We start from the raw sequence: 26,650 nt of genomic DNA, 5'->3' as shown, positions 1-26,650 counted from the left end.
GTTTTTTTTTTTTTTTTAATGAGATACTGTACATGGGGTAGCTATATTTCGTTATTTGACATTAACGTTCAAACAGAATATTTTATTATTTTTAACATTTAACAACATTGGTAGCTAACTTCCTTTTACACTTACAAGATTCAAATCTATTTCTTCATTTGACATAACAGTAAGTTAGGTAAGTAAAGTATTAACTTTTTTATTAATAGTGGTAAACTTCTTTTTACACTTCATTGACAATTAAGAATGTTCAAAATGCGATACAAGATGCGGTTCTGTTTTATCATCTAACATGAAAATAAGTTAAGTAAGTTAAGTATTAACTTTTTGTATTAACACAGTGTTTAACTTCTTTTTACACTTGTAAGGCCATCAAAAATGCTAATCAAAACACTGCTTGTACAGTTAATAGTTTGACATTATAACTATTGCAACTCTACTTCCTGTATGGTAGTTAGAAAGTCAAAGCAATAGTATACAAATAAGAATATGCTGACAAAAGCACCACCAAAAGCTATTTTATAAAAGAAGTGAATTGTTGAACTCACATACCCTCCTCAACTAATGACTCTTGCTGTCCTTTTTATGTATAGCTGTATATTTTGGCGGCGGAATAAAGAATGTCTTTAAGAAGTGCTGACTAGGCATGCTTCATCCATCATATTTCAAATACAAAGTGATTTGTTCCCCTGTGTGTGTCTATGCAAAGGTAACATCTGGAAGGTAAAGACTTTGATCAGTGCGTTAAAGATTGTCCTCTATATTTTTCACTTCCTTTTCCTGTTTCTATTCGATCGATTGGTTTGCATTTTCTGGCCTAAACAAATCGAATGTGTGTTAATGAAAATTAATAATTCAGGCTTTCCCTAGTCTATCATTCCTGACAGGTGCCTATTTATTGTGGTGGCATAAATGTCTATATGCAGCAGTTTCTAGCCAGATGGATGTAGGGGCGCATGGTGCAATATGGCGAGCTCAAAAACATATCATGTCGTCCTAGTTTGGGGTAGCGCCCTTGCATGTGTGCACATATGATAGCATCCAAATCCTGAAATCCAAACATAAACACCACATTGTGGCTGTTTATCTTCCTGATTTTTTTCAGGTTGCAGTGAAGCTGCGTCAAAACAAAGCCGTGCTGGGAAGGCGCCACTTTTCAACAAGGCTTGCTGGGTAATTAGGAGCAAAGTGGTTAAGGACGGCCAAGTGTATTTTGTCACTAATGCTTTGGGACGTTAAAGGAGACATTTCCAAGAACTTTGGAGATGTCGTAGTCTCGGATGATAGCCAAGAGATGAGATCATAGAGATGGAAGGAAATGCAGACGGACAACAGCTGGAGGAAAATAACAGTGGAGGTGATTGAACTTTGTAGAACAACATTTTAAAAATGGAATAACAAGCAAGCAGACCTCTGCCAAGGCAAAGTATGATGCGAGCAGCCATTTCTGCAATTAGCAGCATGCTCTCTGACAAGAACGGGGCACTAGAAGGTAATGAATGACAGCTAACTACTGGTAGAAAAAAAATGACAAAGGAACAGAAAAAAACTTGAATATACATGTGGGCTCTTAAGGGTAATGGTAGAAAAAAAATGACAAAAAGAACAGAAAAAAACTTGAATAAACATTAAAAAAAATGTATATAAATAATAAATAAACTTAACTTTTTAAATCTAGAAATAAACAAAAATAAATAACTTGAAAAAATACCATAACCTATTATATTAGATTAAGATTATTAAATGTATATGTATAAATTAATACAAGGTCAGCACGGTGGTTTAGCGGTTAGTGCAAGTGCCTCACCATATGAAGGTCCTGGGTTTGATCACCGGGATCGAGGTCTTTCTGTGTGGAGTTTGCATGTTCCCTTCGGGTACTCCGGCTTCCTCCCACCTCCAAAGACATGCACCTGGGGATAAGTTGTTTGGTAACACTAAATTGGCCCTAGTGTGTGAATGTGAGTGTGAATGTTGTCTGTCTATCTGTGTTGGCTCTGTGATGAGGTGGCGGCTTGTCCAGGGTGTACACCACCTTCCTCCCGAATGCAGCTGAGATAGGCTCCAGCACCCCCCGCGAGCCCGAGAGGGACAAAAGTTAACACACAAAAGTTAATACGAATAATAACAGAAGAAATGAACAAATTAAAAAGATGGTTTGACAAAAACAGACAATCTTTGAATCTCAGTAAAACTAAAATAATGTCATTTGGTAACAGTAGAAGAGAAAGTCAAACACAAATACAGATAGACAGAGTAGACATTGATAGGGTAAAAGAAAACCCATTTTTGGGTGTAATAATAGATGATAAAGTGAAACTGGAAACCTCATGTAAAAAATATACAACATAAAGTAGCAAGAAAAACGTCAATACTGAATAAAGCAAAATATGTTCCAAAATCACTTCATATTCTTTACTTGTCGCTAGTGTTACCATATCTGAGTTATTGTGTAGAAATATGGGGAAACAACTACAAATGTGCGCTTCATTCACTAAGTGTTTACAAAAAATATCAATTACAATAATATATAATGTTGGATATAGAGAACATACAAACCCTTTATTTATTGAATCACAAATATTGAAATTCAACGATTTGGCGCATTTGCAAACAGCTAAAATGATGTACAAAGTAAACTATAACCTGCTACCCAAGAATTTACAACAATTCTTCTCAACAAAAGAAGAGAAATACAACCTTAAAGGAAAATGTAATTTAAAACATTTGTATGCGCGTACAACACTTAAAACGTTTAACATATTCGTATGTGTAAATCAATTATGGAATTGATTAAGCAAAGAAATCAAACAAAGCACCAATATGATTCAGTTTAAGAGACTGTTCAAACTACAAGTGTTCACAAAGTACAAAGAAGAACAATTATGATGAACATCTTGAACCTTTGCGGACTTGGAGAAGGCATTCGACCGTGTCCCTAGGGAAGTCCTGTGGGGAGTGCTCAGAGAGTATAGAGTATCGGACTGTCTGATTGTGGCGGTCCGCTCCCTGTACGATCAGTGTCAGAGCTTGGTCCGCATTGCCAGCAGTAAGTCGGACACGTTTCCAGTGAGGGTTGGACTCCGCCAAGGCTGCCCTTTGTCACCGATTCTGTTCATAACTTTTATGGACAGAATTTCTAGGCGCAGTCAAGGCGTTGAGGGGATCCGGTTTGGTGGCTGCAGGATTAGGTTTCTGCTTTTTGCAGATGATGTGGTCCTGATGGCTCCATCTGGCCAGGATCTTCAGCTCTCACTGGATCGGTTCGCAGCCGAGTGTGAAGCGACTGGGATGAGAATCAGCAACTCCAAGTCCGAGTCCATGGGTCCCGCCCGGAAAAGGGTGGAGTGCCATCTCCGGGTTGGGGAGGAGACCCTGCCCCAGGTGGAGGAGTTCAAGTACGTCGGAGTCTTGTTCACGAGTGAGGGAAGAGTGCATCGTGAGATCGACAGGCGGATCTGTGCGGCGTCTTCAGTAATGCGGACGCTGTATCGATCCGTTGTGGTGAAGAAGGAGCTGAGCCGGAAGGCAAAGCTCTCAATTTACCGGTCGATCTACGTTCCCATCCTCACTTATGGTCGTGAGCTTTGGGTTATGACCGAAAGGACAAGATCACGGGTACAAGCGGCCGAAATGAGTTTCCTCCGCCGGGTGGCGGGGCTCTCCCTTAGAGATAGGGTGAGAAGCTCTGCCATCCGGGGGGAGCTCAAAGTAAAGCCGCTGCTCCTCCACATCGAGAGGAGCCAGATGAAGTGGTTCGGGCATCTAGTCAGGATACTACCCGAACGCCTCCCTAGGGAGGTGTTTAGGGCACGTCCGACCGGTAGGAGGCCACGGGGAAGACCCAGGACACGTTGGGGAGACTATGTCTCCAGGCTGGCCTGGGAACGCCTCAGGATCCCCCGGGAACAGCTGGACAAAGTGGCTGGGGAGAGGAAAGTCTGGGCTACCATGCTTAGGCTGCTGCCCCCGTGACCCGACCTCGGATAAACGGAAGAAGATGGATCTTGAACCTTTTTTTTTTATTTTGAGATAATGATTATTTAGGTATTTAATATTTGTTTACTTACTATGGTATATTATTCATTTATTCACTGTTCTGTTACAAACAGAGAATAAGGAAATGGGATAAAATTGCTATGGTATGAAAAGGGGTAGGATTAAATAAGCTCTGCTTCTTCCTACTCCTTTTCGGACGTGCTGTAATGAAACAACTGAAAATATGTGATGCGTTACATTGTACTGTATGCATGTTCGAAATAAACAAACTGAAACTGAACCTAATAGAGAGCACTGTATTACAAAAGCAAAAAAAAAAAGCCATTTCATCATCTATTGTAGAGCATAAATTGCACTGCAAGTTTAATTCAATCCTTGTGAATAATTTCTCACAAGTGTAGCTCCAGACTTTTAATGAATACATTTCATATAACCAAAATAAATTGAATGACCCGAGTATAAAATACTCTCAAGTCCTTGAGCTGCATTCCTTAACATTGTGTCCTTCAATTTAAGACATCGCCTAACCAGCTGTATTAATAGTTTAATTCAATTTGCTTAACAAAATGTATATATATATATATATATATATATATATATATATATATATACACACACACACACACACACACACACACACATATACATATACATATATATATATATATATATATATATATATATATATATATATATATATATATATATATATATATATATATATATATATATATGTATGTGTGTGTGTCTTCATGCATAAAGGTGTCCCCTGGTGTCTGCAGTGATGTCTGTCAGCCCATCCAGGCCCCACCCTTCGTCTCTCTTTCACCACCATGCCTACACTGTTCCCTGTTGCCTTGGCAACCTTACGGCCAGTCAGGCCTCTCTCGCTGCCTTTGGGGACACAACGGCGACTTCTGTGCTCGCCTCCAAGCAGCTGGAGGATACGCCCGGGGATATCAAGAGAAAAAGGCCCACGTGCTTGTTTTTTTTTTTAACCACCTTCACCTCCCCAGAGGGACCATTAGCAGCAAAAAGCACAAAATAAGTCAATGAAGATGTTTTGTTTGCTAATGTGTTAAAAAGACAAGAGCTTACTCTTTGTTTGTTTTTCAACACAGTTTCAAATAGCTTATCTAAACCTCCTGGCATGTCTGGTTTGCAAAGCCTTTCAATGCATAATAATTATATATTTGACTATTCTACAGTATGTTTAAAGAAGAAATGTATGAATTTAAAAAGAATCAAAGTAATAAGACAAACTAAAGTATCGAGCCTTTTTTATCCTTCTGGCCTACTATACTTCAAGCTGGTGCTTAAATGAGGAAGTGAGTCAAAGCAAAGTGAAAAGTAAGTGCATTATATAATATCACTATACTGTCTGTGGTATCAACAATACAGCAGATAATACCAAGTTCCTTTTTGCAATTATCACAATAATATTTGCTTTTGTTTAAAATGATGACCGAAGCTATGTTTACGATATATATTTATTTTTTATATTTTAATAGTTTACTCGTTTCCTATGTTAGACCATTCTTCTTATCTTCAGCATGTACTCAAATCCGAGCTATACGGAGCTGACCTTAATATAAATGTTTTTTGTTTTTTTTATTAAAAAACTGTCTCAACCGTCTTGTATTCGAGTTCTAGCGATTGTTACATAAAACCCCCCAAAAAAGTGCCGCCAAACTTTTCTTCTTCTTTTGGCAGAATAATTTGTATATTTTTAAACAACTGAAAATAAGAAAACCATAGATGTTCCCAAAACAATATTTGTTTTTGTTAAAATTTTGACTAATTCAGGATCGCTAAATATTTAAATGTTTTGACAGTTTACACATTTTCTCTGTTGGACAATTCTACTTATCTTCAATAGGTACTCACTCCAATCTGAGTGAGTAACCCTAACCCTGACCCGAATATAAGATGGTATTTCTCCATTTTAAAAGAAGTCTTGGTTGTCTGGTTTTCGGATTTTAGCAATTTATCCAACAAGCAAACCAGTGACGCCAAACTTTTCTTCTTCTTTTGGCAGATTAATCTTTTTTACAGACAGCTGAATATAAGACAACCCAGAATTTCTCAAGACTTGTGTTTTTTATTTATTTTGAAAACTACATTTAAAGACAAAAATCTAAAACGAATAATAAAATAAAAAGCTGCTTTGAACAGTGTTATCTTAAAGGGATCATATTATAATTTTTTATTACATTTAAAACACTTCCTTGTGGTCTACATAACATGTAATTGTGGTTCACTGGTCAACATTTTGCATAGATGGTTCAAAGACCATCCTTGAGCCGCTCACTGACCATCTCTTCAGTATGCGTTGTTTTTTGGGCGATCATATTAGCGTGGCTCTACTTTGACAGCGTCATCACCCCGTTATGCATCTTGTAGCTTTTAGCATTTCCATAGCGAGTCTACTAACAGATATAAGTTCAAACTATACACTACATTGTATTAGAAATGGCAACAGCCGAGGATGCATGTGCATGTACGAACCAGTCTGCCCCACAACAAGATGATAGAGAAAAAGAAGGAGCTTTATTGACTACAGCGTCGGACTACAATGGCGGACACGCACAAAGCTCTTCGGGTAAATCTCTACCATTTATGGAAAAACGTCACAAATTGGGCCAATAAAAAAAAAAAAAATTCTCGCTTGGAGGAAGTATGAAGGAAAGCAAGATTGTTTTATAAATAGGTCCACTATGTCTCCAGGGTTTGATTTAACATTTTTGAGACATATGGGGATCCCAAATACACAAAAACCTGTACCAAAAGGTAAAAAACGTGGTTTTGCATAATTGGTCCCCTTTAAAATTAGCATCATAATGTAACTCCGTTTGCTAACCTGTCCACAACCTTTGAAACACTTTAATCTTTTACAGTGGCTTTTTTTGGCACGGCTGCATCTCTTAAGTTTACTGCTGGGTGTGAGTGACAGGAAGAGCAACTGTGACTCACTTGGGCAGAAGTCGTTTGACGGCACATGCTGGTTTGCGTCTATAAGTCTCTCTCATATAAGTTGACTCGTCTAGTTCAGACTATTCTTCATGGGAAACTATGAATCCGGCTCAACATGGTGTGTGTACTGAACATATTACTTAAAGGGGAACTTTTGGGGAATTTTGCCTATTGTTCACAATCATTATGAAGGACATGGCAACGGATGGATTTTTTATTGCATTCTAACTCGTAAATAAATGTAAATAAAAGTCTGCTTACAGCTGAGCCAATGGGAGGTCCGCCCATAAAACCAAATAAACAACCATCCAAAAACCGCCAACAATACTCCATTTACATTTCTTGACTTATTAACCAAGTATTAGTGACGTTATTATAAGCGCTAACACAGACAAACTTTTTATAGCAACTAGCTTGTGTACTTATGTTGACATTACCGGCTGGTGAGCTGCTTCCTTGCCTCGGTGCTGGTGAGATTTAATTGTAGATCATAAATCATGCTTCTCACCTTGATAGTAAAAGGATGAGGACCTATTCCCACAAGTTGGGCCACTTTGACAGCCAATTTAGATGCGGGAAATGCGGGGAAAAAACAAAAAGAGGCTTGGTTCCACCCCCTTTTTCTTTGCGAGGATTATGGTCAATCTACATCTTAAGGAGAATATATGAATATCCTCGCATTAGGCATCCTAATGAAAGCAGCCATTGCACAGTAAGTGATGTTTTATTATGTTTGTTGGCTCCCATGAAGTCTGCAGGGAGTTATAATCAATGATGTTGTCGAAGAAAAAAGCGTAAATCGTGATGCACTTTTGAAATGAATGTTCCGCTTATGCTTAAAATAAGCTAAATACAAAAATATTACATCTCCTTATAAATGTGCCTGTTACTACATTACATATATACCTACAGCAGGTATATACAACTGTAATGGAGGTGTGCGGATGTTTTTTTAAAGACTTTGTTGGCAGAATAGAGCAACTCCCAAAATCTGCATTGTAAGCGGACTTTTGATCGCATTTATTTGCTATTTAAAAAGCATTAAAAATGAAAAATGTACCGGTATGTGTTAATGGTGGGCAAAATTCTAAAAAGAAAGTTTCCCTTTTAAATAAGCCAATTAGTCTAACGTGGAAAGTGCCTGGTACGACAAATTAGCGAGCTTGTCAAAAATACATGAATCTTGCTTCTAATTCCTTTTTTGCAGTGCAGTAAGTACATTTCTAACCTTGTTGGCCATATTTGTAGAAACAATGAACCAAACCTTTTAAGAGTCACTTCCGGCCTCGGCCACTTAGAATGCTCATGGTTCTTGCTCAGCGGAAGTATAATTCATCAATGTCCTGACCTCACTATTAAGAGCAAACCAGATGTTAAGCTGATAACTGCAGAGTGGAAAGCACTTCTTGTTGCTACACAATGTTCACACTGAGTGGGTACTTTCCTACATTGTGTTAATAGTCGCTTTTATTAAGTTTATCCTTTGGGTTAACTCATCACAGCCTGTTTTTTTATACAGAGTTTCATTCTTAACTTGGTTTGGAATGACAGAAAATCCTCACATACTAATCGGTCTTGACTGGATTATCAGTGAAGTCTCGAGATAGACAGACGCTTCTTCCTGACGTTAAGAGAGAAAGAGCGACAAATAAGGACTTGTCTCACACAGACATCCTTGACTGTGACCGAGGTTGTGTGGAACATTTTGTTTTGTTGGCAATGACACACAAATAACTAGTGAGATAATAATGAAATGACTGGAATATTATCGTCCTTATCATCCTGACCCCCATCAGCTTTGAAAACAAACACTAGAGACCCTCTGAATGGTTGAAAGTGAGTGGTGAGACATGACCCACACCTTATAAGGAATTGTGGCTCGTAGGATTGTTCTCCTATTGAGCAAATTTGACTTTTTATTGATGTTCTAACAGTAATGTGTCACCTGAGCCTGGTGATGAGAGAAAAATCTATCATCTCCCTCATTGTTCTGTCCTACTTTTGAGAGAAGAGGCACTCAAACTGTTGCTTTCAAAGTTTTGATTTGCCGTGGTGTCATGGATTAAGTTTACACTCCAGGCCAAAGTGAACCAAATCAGATTTTTTCTAAATCTGATTTTTTTCCAGTTGACTATTTAGTTTACAAGTAAAATGTGATCTTAATGAGAGTCCAGTATAAATGCAAACAGACCCCAATGTGGCCCCAATGTGGCCCCAATGTGGCCTCGACGTCACTTGCATGCACAGTTCGATAAAGTGAAAACAAAGCAAACAGGGTTGGTACCAAAATGTTTTAGATGCTTGTTGATACTTTTCAAAATAAAGGGGACCACAAAAAATGTTATTACTGGCTTTATTTTAACATAAAATCTTATGATACATTAAACATACGTTTGTTGTTGCAACCAAAGAAAAATGTTGGCCTTAAATAAAATAGTGAACATACTAGACAACTTGAGATTGAGTTTGAGTTTATTTTGAACATGCATGCATACAACATGATACATCACAATTTCCAGTTTCTCTATTGTCTTTTAGTAGTAAGCAAACAAAGGCTCCTAATTTAGCTGCTGACATATGCAGTAACATATTTTTGTCATTTCTCATTCCATTATTTTGTCAAAATTATGAGGGACAAGTGGTTGAAAATGGATTGTTAATTTACTCGATAATTTTCTGTTAATATCTGATTACTTTCTGTTTTAACATGTTCTATCTACACTTCTGTTAAAATGTAATAATCACTTATTCTTCTGTTTGGATATTTTACATTCATTTCGGGTGATACTACAAATCATACTTGCCAACCTTGAGACCTCCGATTTCGGGAGGTGGGGGGTGTGGTTGGGGGCGTGGTTAAGATATATATATAAGAAATACTTGACTTTCAGTGAACTCTAGCTATATATATATATATATATATATATATATATATATATATATATATATATATATAAATAAATAAAATAAATACTTGAATTTCAGTGTTCATTTATTTACACATATACACACATAATACTCATCTACTCATTGTTGAGTTAAGGGTTGAATTGTCCATCCTTGTTCTATTCTCTGTCACTATTTCAGAACACACACGTTATACAAATATACATTATAAAATCAATAAGAAAACGGGAGCTCTAATTTGGGAGTCTGAATTAGGATCAGAAGTTCCTATATAAACATTGCGTACTCACGTCGCCATTTTGTATTGATTACTGCAGCTGTGCACTGGATTCATTCACAAATACAAACTACAACTCACAAACACTTTAGAGTTAGGCTCCACCATCAGAATGTGTACTTAAACTTATAAAGATCACATGGATATTATTCAGTGAGTTGATTCACCAAAACTAACCTGTTATACAGAAGGAAAAAGCACACAGGACGTTTCAATTGTTCACAGACTGGTCGCGCTCATCAGAATGACAAGACACTTCCGGTCTGCAGGTGATAGCATTCAATTGGGAAGAAACGCCCTACTGCCCCCTACTGACCAATGTGAATACTGATAAATGTGTAATGACAGCTCCAAAAACGAATTCAAACCACAAAATAAACTAAATAAATCAACACAAAAATGTGACACATTATGGGTGGGTCACATATGCATGTACAGTAGATGGCAGTATTGTCCTGTTTAAAAGTGTCACAACATTGCTGTTTACGGCAGACCAACTGCTTTACGGTAGACGAAAACTTGACTGCTGTTGTTGTGTGTTGTTACCGCGCTGGGAGGACGTTAATGAAACTGCCTAGCAATAAACCCACATAAGAAACCAAGAACTCGCCCTCGGTCATTAGCTGTTTATATTGTGGGAAAGTGGACGTGAGAACAGGCTGTCAACACGTCACTCAGGTCCGCATGGAGCTGGAGGGGGCGTGGCCTCCAGCTCCGCCTGAATTTCGGGACATTTTCGGGAGAAAATTTGTCTCGGGAGGTTTTCGGGAGAGGCGCTGAATTTCGGGAGTCTCCCGGAAAATCCGGGAGGGTTGGCAAGTATGCTACAAATGTTGCTATCAATCTAATACCAAGTAGTTAAAGGTGCCATATGTAATAATTTCATGTCGCTACTTTGCGTTAAGGACATGGTGGTTTGCTTGTCACTGTCAAATTTGCGGGACAAAGCTCAAATGTGTCATCAACACGTATTATCAAGATATGACAGTAAAGCTTTAGTTTTGGCCAATTTTATATCGTATATTGTCTGTATCACGCAACCCTACTGGTTTCTATCCATCAGTGAGCAACAGACTTGGGAGCTGTAAGTTTGATCATTTTGTTTTCTATACGCTAACTGGCATGATGTTGCTGTTAAAATAAGAGTATAATGTTAGCTTCCAAAGCTATGCTAGAGTTGCTAAGGTTTGTGTCCTGCCCTGCTCTTTACGTTGTTGTATGTATAGTGGAACCTTGATTTACGAACCCCTGTGTTTGCAAATTTTTCGATTTACGAACTTTTACATCGAGCCGAATATGCCTCTGTGTGCGAACCATGTGTTTGCGTACGAACGCTTTAGTCATTCATTCATTTTGCGTCCCACCTGCAGGCAAAAAGCAGGGCACAGTCTTTCTGTGCACTTCAAGCCTTCTATGTCACTTCTCAGCACTTTAGCATGTGTACCTTGTCTGTGCTTTTTTGCTTTTTGACAGGTTTTGTCCATTTTGCTAACTCAATGAGTTCCAAAAAGACAGCAGACTAGTGAGGAAAGGACGGAATCACTGTGGAGTTAAAAAAAAAAGACTATTTGCGAGGAATACATTAATGGCAGTCACAAGTATGGAAGAATCGATGAAGCAGGCTTCAGGTTTTAATTGTGATGACACCGGACTTTTCTGGAAAATTATGCCAAAGCAGACCTTTTTCACAGCAGAGAAGGCACTCCTCACTTTCAGCACACACACACATACATACATATCCCTTCTCTCTCTCCATCTGCTTCTTTTTTGTCAGATCCTCTACAGCCAATTTTAAAGGGGAACAACACTTTTTTGGGAATTTTGCCTATTGTTCACAATCATTATGAAAGACATGCTGACTGATGGATTTTTTTGGGTGGAACACACGCTTTTCGTGTCGTCCTCGCCAGTTCCAGGTCCTAAAAGGCTGTCAATGTGTCCCAACTTGTCGGATTATATTCTCAGCTATCTACTTTTTAGGTGAGATGCATGATTTATGATCTACAATAAATTTACAGGGTGCAAGGAAGCGAGGAAACAGCAGATAACGTAAAAATAGGAACACAAGCTTGTGATTGTCAGGCTTGTCCCTGACAGTTTGGTTATGTTTTAGTTTTTCCTCTGTTTGTCTGTATTTCCTGTCAGCGCTTTTATTTTGGTTGTTTCCTGCTTGTCTCCCTGAGGGCTGTTTCCACTCAGCTGCGGCTGATTGACACCTGGCCACACCTGGTGTCAATCAGCCGGCTGCTATTTCTACCTGCCCTGCCTTTCAGTCACTGCTGGAGTATTGTCGATGTCAGTGTAGCTGTAAGCTGAATGCTGTGGACTGTTTGTTTTTACCATAGTTCCTGTTTTCCTGGTATCCTGTTTCCTGTCTTCAAGTTCCTGGTTTGTGTTTTCTTTATTTTTGACATTAAATCATGTTTTCCTGCACCAATCCTGCCTTCTCTGCATCTTGGGGTTCGTCACCAACACCATGTGACAGAATACTCCAGCCCAGACTGGATGGCAAAGCAGGTTTAAATAGCAGCTGGCTGATTGACACCAGGTGTGGCCAGGTGCCAATCAGCCACAGCTGAGGGAAAACAGCAATCAGGGAGAAGAGCAGGAAACAACCAAAATAAGAGCGCTGACAGGAAATGAAGACAGAGGAAAAACCAAACCATAACTAAACTGTCAGTGACAAACCTGACAGTGATCACGGCACCGCTATAAATAGTTTGTCTGCATTAGCGCTTATAGTAACAATATCACTAATACTTGGTTGATATTCAAGTCACAAAATGTAAATTGAGTATTGTTGGCGCTTTTTGAATGGTTATTTATTGGGTTTTATGGGCGGAATAGTGGAGCTCCCATTGACTCAGCTGTAAGCGGACATTTATTTACATTTATTTGATATTTAGGATGCATTCAAAAAAAAATCCAATTATGAACAATAGGCAAAATTCCAAACAAAGTGCAGTTCCCATTTAAGATAAGCGTATGTTTATTATTGTAGCATAATACTTTTAAAGGATTTGGGAATTTTTGATCGTTTGTGAGGGCACCAAAGAGACTTTTGTGTGTGTGCCTGCGGGTCGGTAATAAAGAGTAAGTTGATCAATCACCCCCTTGTTATGTTTGGTATACAGTACTGTGTATCACTTCATATTGCGTTCAAAGTGTACACAACTTCACTAAAATATTGACTTTTGTCGAGGCTGGAACCCATTATTAATTTTTACTTAATTTCTTATGGAGAAATGTGCGATAATATACGATTTGATTTACGAACCCTGTTCAAGAACTTAAATCGAGGTTCCACGGTCTAAGTAAAAAAGAGTGGAGACAAATGGAGACAGGCCTAGTTTAATTAGCAATAAAGCTACAGACACACAAAGCGGCACGTTCCCAGTTGAGATCATTATCTTAAAGCACTTTAAAACTGTCTAAAGTCCAGCATCAATGCTAGGTTTTGGCCAACACGCTCACAATACACTACTGTGGGACCTTTAAGATGTATTTCAAACAGTTGATGACTACTATAATTTGGGAACTTTTGAGATGCAGGAAGCAATGAACCTTGCTTGTAATGGAGTGTAAACATTTACACATTTCTGTCAGTAGGGGACTATGTTGAAACATTAGAAATTACATGCAGAGGAGCGGCATTAATCAACCATCTAAACTCTGTAATGCTCAGTGCTCGTTGCAATGCTTTGCAATTTGGCATACAAATGTAATTCTAAATTCTCTAATAACTGTACAGTCATTGGGTCTTTGGGTGACAGCAACGTGTGAGCATGCCAGCCAGCCAGCCGACAAGTCAGCCACCTGGATCAGACAGAAGCTTCCGCAAAACCTGCCAGTCTGTCACACAATTGCGGCGTTGTTACGGCGTGAAAAAGTGCCCAGCCAGCCGAGTAATCAGTTCGGCAACAAGGAGCGATTATATGCCGGGAACATGAGGGAAATGAGAAAAACGCTGATGGAAGTGTTTCCGTCCAGGAGAAAAATTATGCTCACAGACGCTAAAAAAACTGAATGTGTAATTATAACGTCAAGCTTCGTATCCCTTTTCCAGTCCAATCCATGAAGATACCACAGTGTTCCCTCTTGTACCGCTGCTTATATTTAATCTGTGCGGGTCAAGTGCAAATGTCAGCTGGGCCACATTGTGCCTGGTTAAATGTTAAAGACATTAAACTCCCAAGAGTCAAAAGGAGCTGCCAAGACAAGGCGGACTTCCATTCACAGCCTTGCAGCAGGGAGAGTCTAAACGTTGTACACACACTTGGCCGAAATACAAAAGATGTGTCATATAATTACCATATTAGTGATAATTGCCAACTCGCATAGTATAAATAAATCAAAAGCATTAAAATAAACCAATTAGAAAATTGCAAGAATACAGCACACTAGAAAGAATACTGTAGAGCAGTGTGAATCCGGGCCGTCTATCTAAATACCTTGCTACAATAGTTAGTTATACTTACTGTTAGAATACAATACAATACCATTATTATTGCTATGTAGCTGCGGCATCCATATATCTAGCCGGCTAACAAGGATATTGTTATTTTGCTAAATACAAAAGTTAGTTATCCTACTATCTTAACAGAAGTAGTAGTAACTAATTAACAATAACATGCCTAGCTATCAGTTTATCACTCGATCTACATATCAAATCAAATCAACTTTATTTATAAATCTGGCGATCTAGCTAGCTAACAAAAAGGCGTACCCATTTGGTAGATACTGTAGTTAGCTATACTTAGTGTTATAACAGAGTAAAATATCATTATTATTGCTACGTGGCTGCAGTGTATCTAGCTGTCTAACAAGTAGCTTGCCAACTTGATAGAAAGAAATATAATATAATTATTCTGTATTTTAGTAGATAGTAATAGTAACTAAATAGCTATAAAATGCCAATTCCTCAGTTTATCACTCTATCTATAAAAGTAGCTAACTAGCTAAATACAGTATGTGGTTTACTCACTTGCTAGATACAGTAGCTAGTTATAATTCCTGTAAAATAGTAGTAACAGTAGCTAAGTAAATAATGTAAATAATAATATGCCTATTTAATAATTTATCCATCTACATATCTAGCCACATAGCTGCAAACTAGCTTAGTCGTCTTCCAGCTTGCGAAGCTGCGAGGTCAAGTATAAAGGTATACTTACTTACTATTACTACTATCTTTGCAGTAAAGAGTAAATATTAGTAATAGCTAAAATAACAATAATATGTCTATTCATCAGTTTATCACTTTTTATCAGGCCACATAGCTGGCAAACTCGCTAACTACTTACTCACTGTGACTTTCTAGATACAGTAGTTCTAGCTATACTTCTTGTCAAATAGTAATAGTTGCTGATTAGGAAATGCAAATAACAATATTATGGCTATTTAAATTGATCTATATTTATATCTAATCACATAGCTGGCAAACTAGCTTAGCACCTTGCTAACTTGCTAGGCACAATATTTAGCTATCCTTAGAAATACTATTATCATAACAGGTAAGTAAGAAATAGTAATAGTAACTAAATATCAGTAATAACAATTCATCATTTTATTTCTCTACACATCTTGCAATCTAGCGGGCTAACGAGCTAACCAAGTGGCTTATTCACTTGATAGATGGAGTAGTTACAGCTATACTTTTTGTAAAATAATAATAGTTGCTAAGTAGTAAAAGTAAATAACAATATTATACCTATTTAACAATTTATAAATCAACCAATTGACATATCTAGCTACGAAGCTGGCGAACTACCGTAGTAGCTTGCTATTTTGCTAGATACAGTAGTTAGGATAGTAGTAATAGTAAGCAAGAATAGCCAACAGTAAGTAGTAAATAGACAGTAATAGTAAATAAACAGCAATAATATACCTATTCATCATTTTATCTAAATTGAGAGCAACTAAGTCTAAGTAAGTAAATATCTAGTGATCTAGCTGGCTAACCAGCTTACTCAGTTGCTTACTCACTAGCTAGATACAGTAGTTGGCAATACTTATTGTAAAATAGTAATAGCTGCTAAGTAGAAAATGTACATAAAAATAATATGTCTATTTCTCAATTTATCTATCACTATATCTAGCCATGTAGCTGTCGAACTACCTTAATCGCTTGCGAACTTTTTAGAAAAAGTAGTTACTTAATCAAAATATAAATTATGTGACAGTTCATCAATGTATTTCTGTACATACGAATCTAGCGAGCTAACAATAATGTAAAATGTCTGACCGTTTGTAGGTGTAATGCTGCTGAAGCAGAAAGAGCTCGGGGTCACTGCGGCCCAGCACGGCTCCATCTTGATGATACTATATTGGGTAAGGGAAGCCTATTTGGTGACATAAGTGGATGTTTATAAAGTACAGTACGTCCTGGCTGTGTGTGATGTCGTGAGACGGCAACTCCATCACTGGAACAACAACGTGTTTCATCATCACCAATGGCGCAATGTGGCATTTTTCAGAAACGACCTCCGCAATATGGGAGTAGAACGAATGGCAACAGTCATGACCTAACTGAGCACTTGATGTATGAGCTTGACTTGTTGTTTTACAACTCCTGGTTGAGGAGTGGAAGACCATCCCACAACAGTGTGATCCAGACGCTACAGACCATTTGCTTATTACAATAATACGCTGTAAAATAGCTAATAATTGGTGTTTCTTCTTAGCTGTTGTTATGACGAAGTTCAGTGTTTATATACCGTACTGTACATGCCCCACCAAAATTTAAAAGATTAAGAGTGAGAAAAAAGGATGGATTTATTAATGCTGTGGATCATCTGTCAATGATGTCAGCTATGTCTCATGTTGATGAGCTCAACGCGTTTCAGGCTAGATGGGAGTAGGCCGCATGCTGTGTGCATAATATTGTGGATTTATACTGGGGGTGCCAGGACTTTTACACCGGCCACAAAATTAGGTGACACAATCTAGTGAGATCCATTGCATGAGCTAAAGCAATACTTTGTATTGAAACAGCATCCACCAAAGTGAGGCGCACAAAAAAGCACATGGTATCATTAGGGACACTTTACATTCATGACACGGACAGTTTGTCCTCCCCCCTTCAGGGAGGTGTAGGCTTAGGAGAAGGATGATGAGAGGTTTTTATAAACCTAGCTGCTTTATAGCCAACACTTCATTTGTAAAATAACAATTAAAAAAGGTAAATATTCATTAACATTTTTTCTTGCTATTTTAAAATAAATATTTGCCCAGACAAGTAGGTAGGTCGTTAGGAAGTGATGTTACTCCTATTTTAGTCTATTGTTTTTTAACTGTACTGTATTTTACCAGTAAAATATAACTGCTGTAGCTATAAAGTTAGCAAGCTATATAACCAACTTAATTGTTAGCGAGGAGTTAGGGCATAGATTGTCATATAATTGATTTTTTACTTTATTTATCAGTATATGTGGCTAACCAACATAGCTATCACTTATAGTAGCGAGCTATCAGCTTGCTGAATCGAAACTAGTATGTTCTTAAGTTGCTAAATAGATCAATAGATTCTCGGCTATTTTACTTATTTAAAAGTATAGCTATCAGTTTTACTGTATCTATTGTTCGCTAGCAAGTTTGTTGGACGATTGTATTGTATCTAGATAAAGCTAGTTAGCTGTCCAGATAGGTTGGTAGGTCGTTAGGGAGCTATGTTACCCCTATTTTCGTGTATCATTTTTCCAAAACCCAAAACCAGTGAAGTTGGCACTTTGTGTAAATCGTAACTAAAAACAGAATACAATGATTTGCAAATCCTTTTCAACCTATATTCAATTGAATACACTGCAAAGACAAGATACTTAACGTTCAAACTGGTAAACTTTGTTATTTTTTGCAAATATTAGCTCATTTGGAATTTGATGCCTGCAACATGTTTCAAAAAAGCTGGCACAAGTGGCAAAAAATACTGAGAAAGTTGAGGAATGCTCGTCAAACACTTATTTGGAACATCCCACAGATGAACAGGCTAATTGGTAACAGGTGGGTGCCATGATTGGGTATAAAAGCCGCTTCCATGAAATGCTCAGTCATTTACAAACAAGGATAGGGCAAGGGTCACCACTTTGTGAACAAATGCGTGAGCAAATTGTCCAACAGTTTAAGAACAACATTACTCAACGAGCTATTGCAAGGAATTTAGGGATTTCCCCATCTACCGTCCGTCCGTAATCTCATCCAAATGTTCAGAGAATCTGGACAAATCACTGCACATAAGCGGCAAGGCTGAAAACCAACATTGAATGCCTGTGACCTTCCATCCCTCAGGCGGTACTGCATCAAAAACCGACATCAGTGTATAAAGGATATCACCACATGGGCTCAGGAACACTTCAGAAAACCACTGTCAGCAACTACAGTTCGTCACTACATCTGTAAGTACAAGTTAAAACTCTACTATGCAAAGCGAAAGCCATTTATCAACAACACTCAGAGACGCCGCCAGCTGTGCTGGGCCCGAGCTCATCTAAGATGGACTGATGCAAAGTCTAAGTGTTCTGTGGTCTGACGAGTCCACATTTCAAATAGTTTTTGGAAACTGTGGACGTCGTGTCCTCCGGACCAAAGAGGAAAAGAACCATCCGGATTATTATAGGCTCAAAGTTCAAAAACCAGCATCTGTGATGGAATGGGGGTGTATTAGTGCCCAAGGCATGGGTAACTTACACATCTGTGAAGGCTCTATTAAAGGGGAACATTATCACAATTTCAGAAGGGTTAAAACCATTAAAAATCAGTTCCCAGTGGCTTATTTTATTTTTCAAAGTTTTTTTCAAAATTTTACCCATCACGCAATATCGCTAAAAAAAGCTTCAAAGTGCCTGATTTTAACCATCGTTATATACACCCGTCCATTTTCCTGTGACGTCACATAGTGATGCCGATACAAACAAACATGGCGGATAGAACAGAAAGTTTATAGCGACATTAGCTCGGATTCAGACTCGGATTTCAGCGGCTTAAGCGATTCAACAGATTACGCATGTATTGAAACGGATGGTTGTAGTGTGGAGGCAGGTAGCGAAAACGAAATTGAAGAAGAAACTGAAGCTATTGAGCCATATCGGTTTGAACCGTATGCAAGCGAAACCGACGAAAACGACACGACAGCCAGCGACACGGGAGAAAGCGAGGACGAATTCGGCGATCGCCTTCTAACCAACGATTGGTATGTGTTTGTTTGTCATTAAAGGAAACTAACAACTATGAACTAGGTTTACAGCATATGAAATACATTTGGCAACAACATGCACTTTGAGAGTGCAGACAGCCCAGTTTTCATCAATTAATATATTTTGTAGACATACCCTCATCCGCTCTCTTTTCCTGGGGGTCTGGCGGCAGATTTCTTTGACTTTATCGTTGGAAATGCATCTGCTTTGAGTGTCGCAGGATATCCACACATTCTTGCCATCTCTGTCGTAGCATAGCTTTTGTCGGTAAAGTGTGCGGAACAAACGTTCAATTTCTTGCCACTTTTGCATCTTTGGGCCACTGGTGCATCTTGAATCCGTCCCTGTTCGTGTTGTTACACCCTCCGACAACACACCGACGAGGCATGATGTCTCCAAGGTACGGAAAACAGTCGAAAAAACAGAAAATAACAGAGCTGATTTGACTCGGTGTTTGTAATGTGTTTGAGAAAATGGCGGATTGCTTCCCGATGTGACGTCACGTTGTGACGTCATTGCTCCGAGAGCGAATAATAGAAAGGCGTTTAATTCTCCAAAATTCACCCATTTAGAGTTCGGAAATCGGTTAAAAAAATATATGGTCTTTTTTCTGCAACATCAAGGTATATATTGACGCTTACATAGGTCTGGTGATAATGTTCCCCTTTAATGCTGAAAGGTACATACAGGTTTTGGAGCAACATATGTTGCCATTCAAGCAATGTATTTTTCATGGACACCCCTGCTTATTTTAGCAAGACAATGCCAAGCCACATTCTGCACATGTTGCAACAGCGTGGCTTCGGAGTAAAAGAGTGCAGGTACTAGACTGGCCTGCCCCACCAAAATTTAAAAGATTAAGAGTGAGAAAAAAGTGTATTTATTATAGCTAGTTATCTGGCTAGGTAAATAGCCAGATTGTCTCCCATTGAAAATGTGTGGCGCATTTTGAAGCGTAAAATACGACAACGGAGACTCCGGACTGTTGAACAACTTAAGCTGTACATCAAGCAAGAATGGGAAATAATTCCACCTGAAAAGCTTCAAAAATTGGTCTCCTCAGTTCCCAAACGTTTACCAAGTGCTGTTAAAAAGGAAAGGCCATGTAACACAGTGGTAAAAATGCCCTGTGCCAACTTTTTTTGCAATGTGTTGCTGCCATTAAATTCTAAGTTTATGATTATTTTCAAAAAAAATATGTTTCTCAGTTCGAACATTAAATATCTTGTTTTTGCAGTGTATTCAATTGAATACAAGTTGAAAAGGATTTGCAAATCACTGTATTCTGTTTTTATTTACGATTTACACAACGTGCCAACTTCACTGGTTTTGGGTTTTTTAATTGTACTGTATTTAAATTGTAATATATATTTAACTACTGTATATATGAATTTAGCAAGCTACTGAGTTACCTAGTTAGTGGGATAGATAGGGAATCGATTGATGATTAATTGCTTTTTACTTTATTTATCAGTATGTTTGGCTATCTAGTGTACATAGCAACTTACAGTAGCAATCTATTAGCTGGCAAGATTGATAGACATGGGTACTTACAGTATGTTGCTAAACAGATTAGATTATTAGCGTCTCGACTATTTTACTACCCCGAAGGGAATAAGCGGTAGAAAATGGATGGATGGATGAAAGTATAGCTAATTATAGTATATATAGTTAGCTAGCTCGTTAGCTGTTCAGATAAGTAAGTAAGTCATTAAGGAGCAATATTGATAATAATAATAATAATACATTTATTTTGTAAGGCGCCTTTCAAGGCACCCAACCTCGCCGTACATGACATAAAAGCAGCATCAAAAATAAAAATTGAATCAAAGCAACAATTGAAAAAAGGACTATAGTGCTATGCATAGACATGCTTAAACAGGTGAGATTTGAGGTAATTAGTTTTAAAAGTGATAATGGAGTCAATGTTCCCGATGTCGGGGGCTAGAGGGTTCCAGAGAAAAGGTGCAGGGCAGCTGAAGACTCTTAACCCCATGGTAGACAGGCAGACTGATGGGACGGTCAGGTTGATGTAGAAAGACCTGAGGGATCGGGTAGGAATTTTGATGTGGAGAAGGTCAGCCAAGTATGGCGGGGAGAGGTTATGGATGGCCTTAAATGTATGAAAGAGGATCTTGTAGTTGATGCGGTGTCTGATAGAAAATCAGTGGAGTTGGTATGACTGATAACAGGAGTTTTGGTGGTTATACGGGCAGCCACGTTCTGGACGAGTTGGAGTTTATGGAGGAGTTTGAGGGGGAGACCCAAGAGTAGGGAGTTGCAGTAAACCAGACGGTAAGTGACAAGAGAGTTAACCAGGATTGCAGCACTATTGGGAGTGAATGAGAAGCGGAGACAGTTGATGTTACGAAGGTGGAAATAGGCAGATCGAATGGTGTTGTTGATGTGGGTGTGAAATGACAGAGAGCTGTCGAGAACGACACCCAGACTCTTAACATGGGAGGAGGAGAGAGATCAAGGAGTTGTTTACAGTGTTGGTGATGGTAAAACTGGGGTGCTTGGAAAGTATGGACCAGCATGGACAGTATGGACAGGTCAGAAATCTGTGTTCTAAAAACTCGGGCGTATCAGTGATTCCTAGAGCCCCAAAATAGTCTGTGGACTATAGAGCGTTTTCTAGTCAGGCCCCAGTACTCTGGAATGCTCTACCGGCAAGTTAGAGATGCTACCTCAGTAGAAGCATTTAAGTCCCATCTTAAAACTAATTTATATAGACCCCTTTTAGACCAGTTGATCTGCCGTCTCTCTTCTCTGATCTGCCCCCCGCTTCTGTGCGGAGAGGTTATCAGGTGGACACGGATCAGTTTCCACAAAGAAAGCGCTAACTGTTGTTCCAAGCCGGCAACTGGATGGACTACTCCTCTGTGCATCAATTGGTGATATATACAAGAAGATCCCCTGCTGGCCTCTCTATGGATTGGACTCTCACATTATTAACCATATCCATTCTGCACACATCGTTGGAATACTCTCTATTGATCAAGACTTAGGGTAATTTGAAAAATGCACTGCACATCATATTGGCGGCTCCAGTTTTGATAGTAAAGGTTTAAAACATTAATATGGAGACGTCTGGTGAGCCGGTTTAAAAAGCTTACCGGGCCACATACGGCTCGTGGGCCGTAATTTGCCCATACCTGTTCTACATACTTAGATAGCTAGTTATCTGACTAGGTAAATAGCTAAGAGGGCATATCCATTATTATTACATATAATTACACTCCCCTACATTACATTTATACACAATATCTTTCCAGTAAATGTGACCAACTAATGCTTAGTTATTGTACAGTAGATAGCTAAATAGTTATGTACAGTAAGTAGGTATATCACTGTTATTTCACAATATTTTAACAGATAGTTTAGGTAGATATTGTGTCTCTATTGTTTGCTGGCTAGATAATCAAATAATGACTAGATAAATGTGTAGTGTAGTAAGTATTATTAACTACAGTTATATACAAATTTATAGTAATGCAAATGATAACAACATGAATGTTAAGGATAATTGTTTAGGGTTACATTTTAGAACAAAATTGTTTTAAGTACATTTTAGATGAACTGGTAATGGGGTTTGCCGGTGTCATTGAAGGATAAACACATTAGAATATTTATTCAGACTTTTGTTCAGCATTCCTTCACTTAGGAGATGCTGACGGGAATGTAAGCAAATGTATTCTAGCAAAAACATAATAGAGTCTGCAGAGGCGTCCAAACAACAAGACGATCTGCGCCCGGTGCAACACAATAGGCCCTGACAACATGGAATTACAGCCTCCGCATTAGGCTTTTTATTTCTGGGCCGCTCGGAATGGCAGCAAAGAGGGCGGGGCTCTTCAATTGGAATAAAATCACTTGTTCTCATGCAAGGATTCCATGAAAACGTGGACAAACATGTCACCTTAGAATAAAAAGGGCTAAACAGTAAATTCCAACCCAGAAGCTTAGCGACGAAGGTAATATTGTACATAAGAGATATAGAGCATGATGCAGTTTGTTGAAATGAAACAAAATACAATAAAATAACAGCTTGTTGAAATGCATTTCAATAAGCCATTAAAAGACCATTATCTTAAAGTAAAGATTACAAGCGCCACTGTAATCATTCAAGCGTGATTTCACACCATGTTCATCATTAAAAATGAACCCCAAAAAAGCATGACTGACCTCAAAAATGTGACATTAAAATTCCACACCACATTAAAGTGAAGAAAAGTCTTTGAACTTAGCCCACATGAGTAACAAGCCCACTGACAATTAAGCCTCATTAGAGCATCGGGATATCCTGCTTCTTTTTAATGAATACAATTCTTTGTTTCAGCGTTATAAGACAGGATGTGCTGACTGATCGTCCATGCGGATATTGGATAACCTTTGACTAGTGGCGTCTAATGGACACTTTAGAACATGTATCAGTGACACATGCATCAGGGGCCAGTTTCATGCTTTCCTGACCTGGACTATGAGCACTGTGCTGATGTAAGCACGACCGCTATCTAAGGGGATGTTCCTTTTTTAGCCTCATTGATGCTCTTTCCCTTCACAAGTCACATTATGGAAACAAGTACAGTAAATTGTACATTAAGGTTGTGTATTAGGCTGTAGCTGCAAATATGTATTCGGTATATTGTTTATGGAATAGCAGATTTGTAGCATGTAATGCACTTTTGAGATTTTTCTAGTGCCTTCTGGTACAAACACCCCCAAAATACATTAATTATCATAACTAAATATAACAGTAATTTCAGTACCTTTGACAAAAAATGCCACTAATCTAAAAAAATATGTATGCCCTTAACCAGCTATAGTGAAGTACAGTATCTTAAAGGCCTATTGAAACCCACTACTACCAACCACGCAGTCTGATAGTTTATATATCAATGATGAAATCTTAACATTGCAACACATGCCAATACGGCCTGGTTAGCTTACTAAAGTGCAATTTTAAATTTCGCGCAAAATATCCTGCTGAAAACGTGACGGTATGATGACGTCTGCGCGTGACGTCACGGGTTGTAGAGGACATTTTGGGACAGCATGGTGGCCAGCTATTAAGTCGTCTGTTTTCATCGCAAAATTCCACAGTATTCTGGACATCTGTGTTGGTGAATCTTTTGCAATTTGTTCAATGAACAATGGGGACAGCAAAGAAGAAAGCTGTAGGTGGGAAGCGGTGCATTGCGGCAGGTGTTGTGCTGGATAACGCACCCCCGCCGTAGAATGCACCCCTTGACTGGTGTGCCGGATAACACAGCCGGTGTTTCATTGTTTACATTCCCGAAAGATGACAGTCAAGCTTTACCATTGGCCTGTGGAGAACTGGGACAACAGAGACTCTTACCAGGAGGACTTTGAGTTGGATATGCAGACACGGTACCGTGAGTACGCATGCAGCTGCGGCTTCCAAACATTTGATCGCTTGCCCGTACGTGCGTGCCGCTATGTGCATGTCACGTACATAACTTTGGGGACTTTGGGGAAATATATGTGCTGTATGAACTTTGGAAAGGTGAACGGTACTTTGGACTGTGGGATTGAGTGTGTTGTGCAGGTGTTTGAGTTGTATTGGCGGGTTATATGGACGGAAGGGGGGAGGTGTTTGTTATGCAGGATTAATTTGTGGCATATTAAATATAAGCCTGGTTGTGTTGTGGCTAATAGAGTATATATATGTTTTGTGTTTACTTACTGTTTTAGTCATTCCCAGCTGAATATCAGGTCCCACCCGCCTCTCACAGCATCTTCCCTATCTGAATCGCGCCCACTGCCCTCTAGTCCTTCACTCTCACTTTCCTCATCCACGAATCTTTCATCCTCGCTCAAATTAATGGGGAAATCGTCGCTTTCTCGGTCCGAATCGCTCTCGCTGCTGGTGGCCATGATTGTAAACAATGTGCAGATGTGAGGAGCTCCACAACCTGTGACGTCACGCTACTCGTCTGCTACTTCCGGTACAGGCAAGGCTTTTTTATCAGCGACCAAAAGTTGCAAACTTTATCGTCGATGTTCTCTACTAAATCCTTTCAGCAAAAATATGGCAATATCGCGTAATGATCAAGTATGACACATAGAATGGACCTGCTATCCCTGTTTAAATAAGAAAATCGCATTTCAGTAGGCCTTTAAAGTAACAGGTTTGTAAAGTACAAAGCCTACCTACACTGTTGTGACTATTCTAATGAGTTTTACCACACCAAATATCTTGATTCTCACAACCAACTGTGGATATTTAAGGTTGTTGTATGTTGCAGGATTATAAAGCAAAAAATCTACCAGCATGCCATGCACTTTCATGACTATTCTCAGGAGTTTTACCACACCCAAATAAACGTTGCGTAACAAGTAACAGTGGTAAAGTGAAAGTACAAAGTCTACTAGCATGTCATGCACTGTCATGACTATTCGAATGAGTTTTACTACATCCAAATAAATCTTAATGCTCTCAACCAATTATAGTACAGTACACCGAAGTATTGATATGTACCATGTCTATCAGGTCCAAGGTCAACCAGCATGTCATGCCCTGTTGTGACTATAATAGATCATTTTACTACAGATGCCTCTCATTAAAAATTATATTCACAACCAGCCGTAGTGAATTTAAACTGGTGATATGTAACTGTGGTAAATTGAAAGTTGTGATATGTACCACGATTATGAAGTACAAAGTCGACCAGCATGTAATGCACTGTCGTGACTATTCTAATGAGTTTTACCACACCTAAATGAATATTGATGCTAACAACCAATTGTAGTACACTTACAGTTGGGTTATTTAGCATGATTAGGTAAGTACAAAGTCAACCAGCATCAGCATGTCATGCCCTGTTGTGACTACTACAGAACATTTTAATCCAAATGCTCCTTATTCTATAAAAAACAACCATATGTAGTACATTTAAAGTTGTGATATGTAACATAATTATGAAGTATGAAGTCTACAAGCATGTCATGACTCTAAGTTTGACCCAAATATATATTAATGCTCAACCATTACCATGTTTATAGAGTATATAGTCAACAAGAATGTAATGCCTTGTCTTGACTATTGCAGAACATTTTACTAAAAATGCCCCTCAGAGGGAAGTCTGGGCTTCTCTGCTTAGGCTGCTGCCCCCGCGACCCGACCTCGGATAAGTGGAAGAAAATGGATGGATGGATGGATAAATGCTACAAAAAACGTAGTTCAAGTCAGACATCGGTTAATATGACAATATAATGTTTTTTTTCTTAAAGTAGTGAAGAGTGAATCAATACAAGTAGAAGAAGGTAGTCAACACTCAAAGGG

The 26,650-nt window shown here is 38.6% G+C and overlaps 1 protein-coding gene across 2 annotated transcripts in view; it reads right to left on the bottom strand.

The window, feature by feature from the left end:
• LOC133608846 (semaphorin-4B-like) overlaps positions 1 to 26,650 on the bottom strand; it is a 173,494-nt gene that overhangs the window by 134,036 nt on the left and 12,808 nt on the right. The window contains exon 2 of one of the 2 annotated variants that reach the window (XM_061964431.2): positions 1,808 to 1,897. The gene's annotated coding sequence lies outside the window, so the exon portion shown is untranslated. Of the gene's footprint in view, positions 1 to 1,807; positions 2,140 to 26,650 lie in introns of those variants that run through there. The other variant, XM_061964430.2, reaches the window with a different exon arrangement.

This window comes from Nerophis lumbriciformis, linkage group LG06 (genome assembly GCF_033978685.3).
Source record: "Nerophis lumbriciformis linkage group LG06, RoL_Nlum_v2.1, whole genome shotgun sequence".
Taxonomy (NCBI): Eukaryota; Metazoa; Chordata; class Actinopteri; order Syngnathiformes; family Syngnathidae; genus Nerophis; species Nerophis lumbriciformis.
The sequence above is the reverse complement of the archived record's forward strand: the minus strand, read 5'-3'. Positions and strand labels throughout refer to the sequence as shown.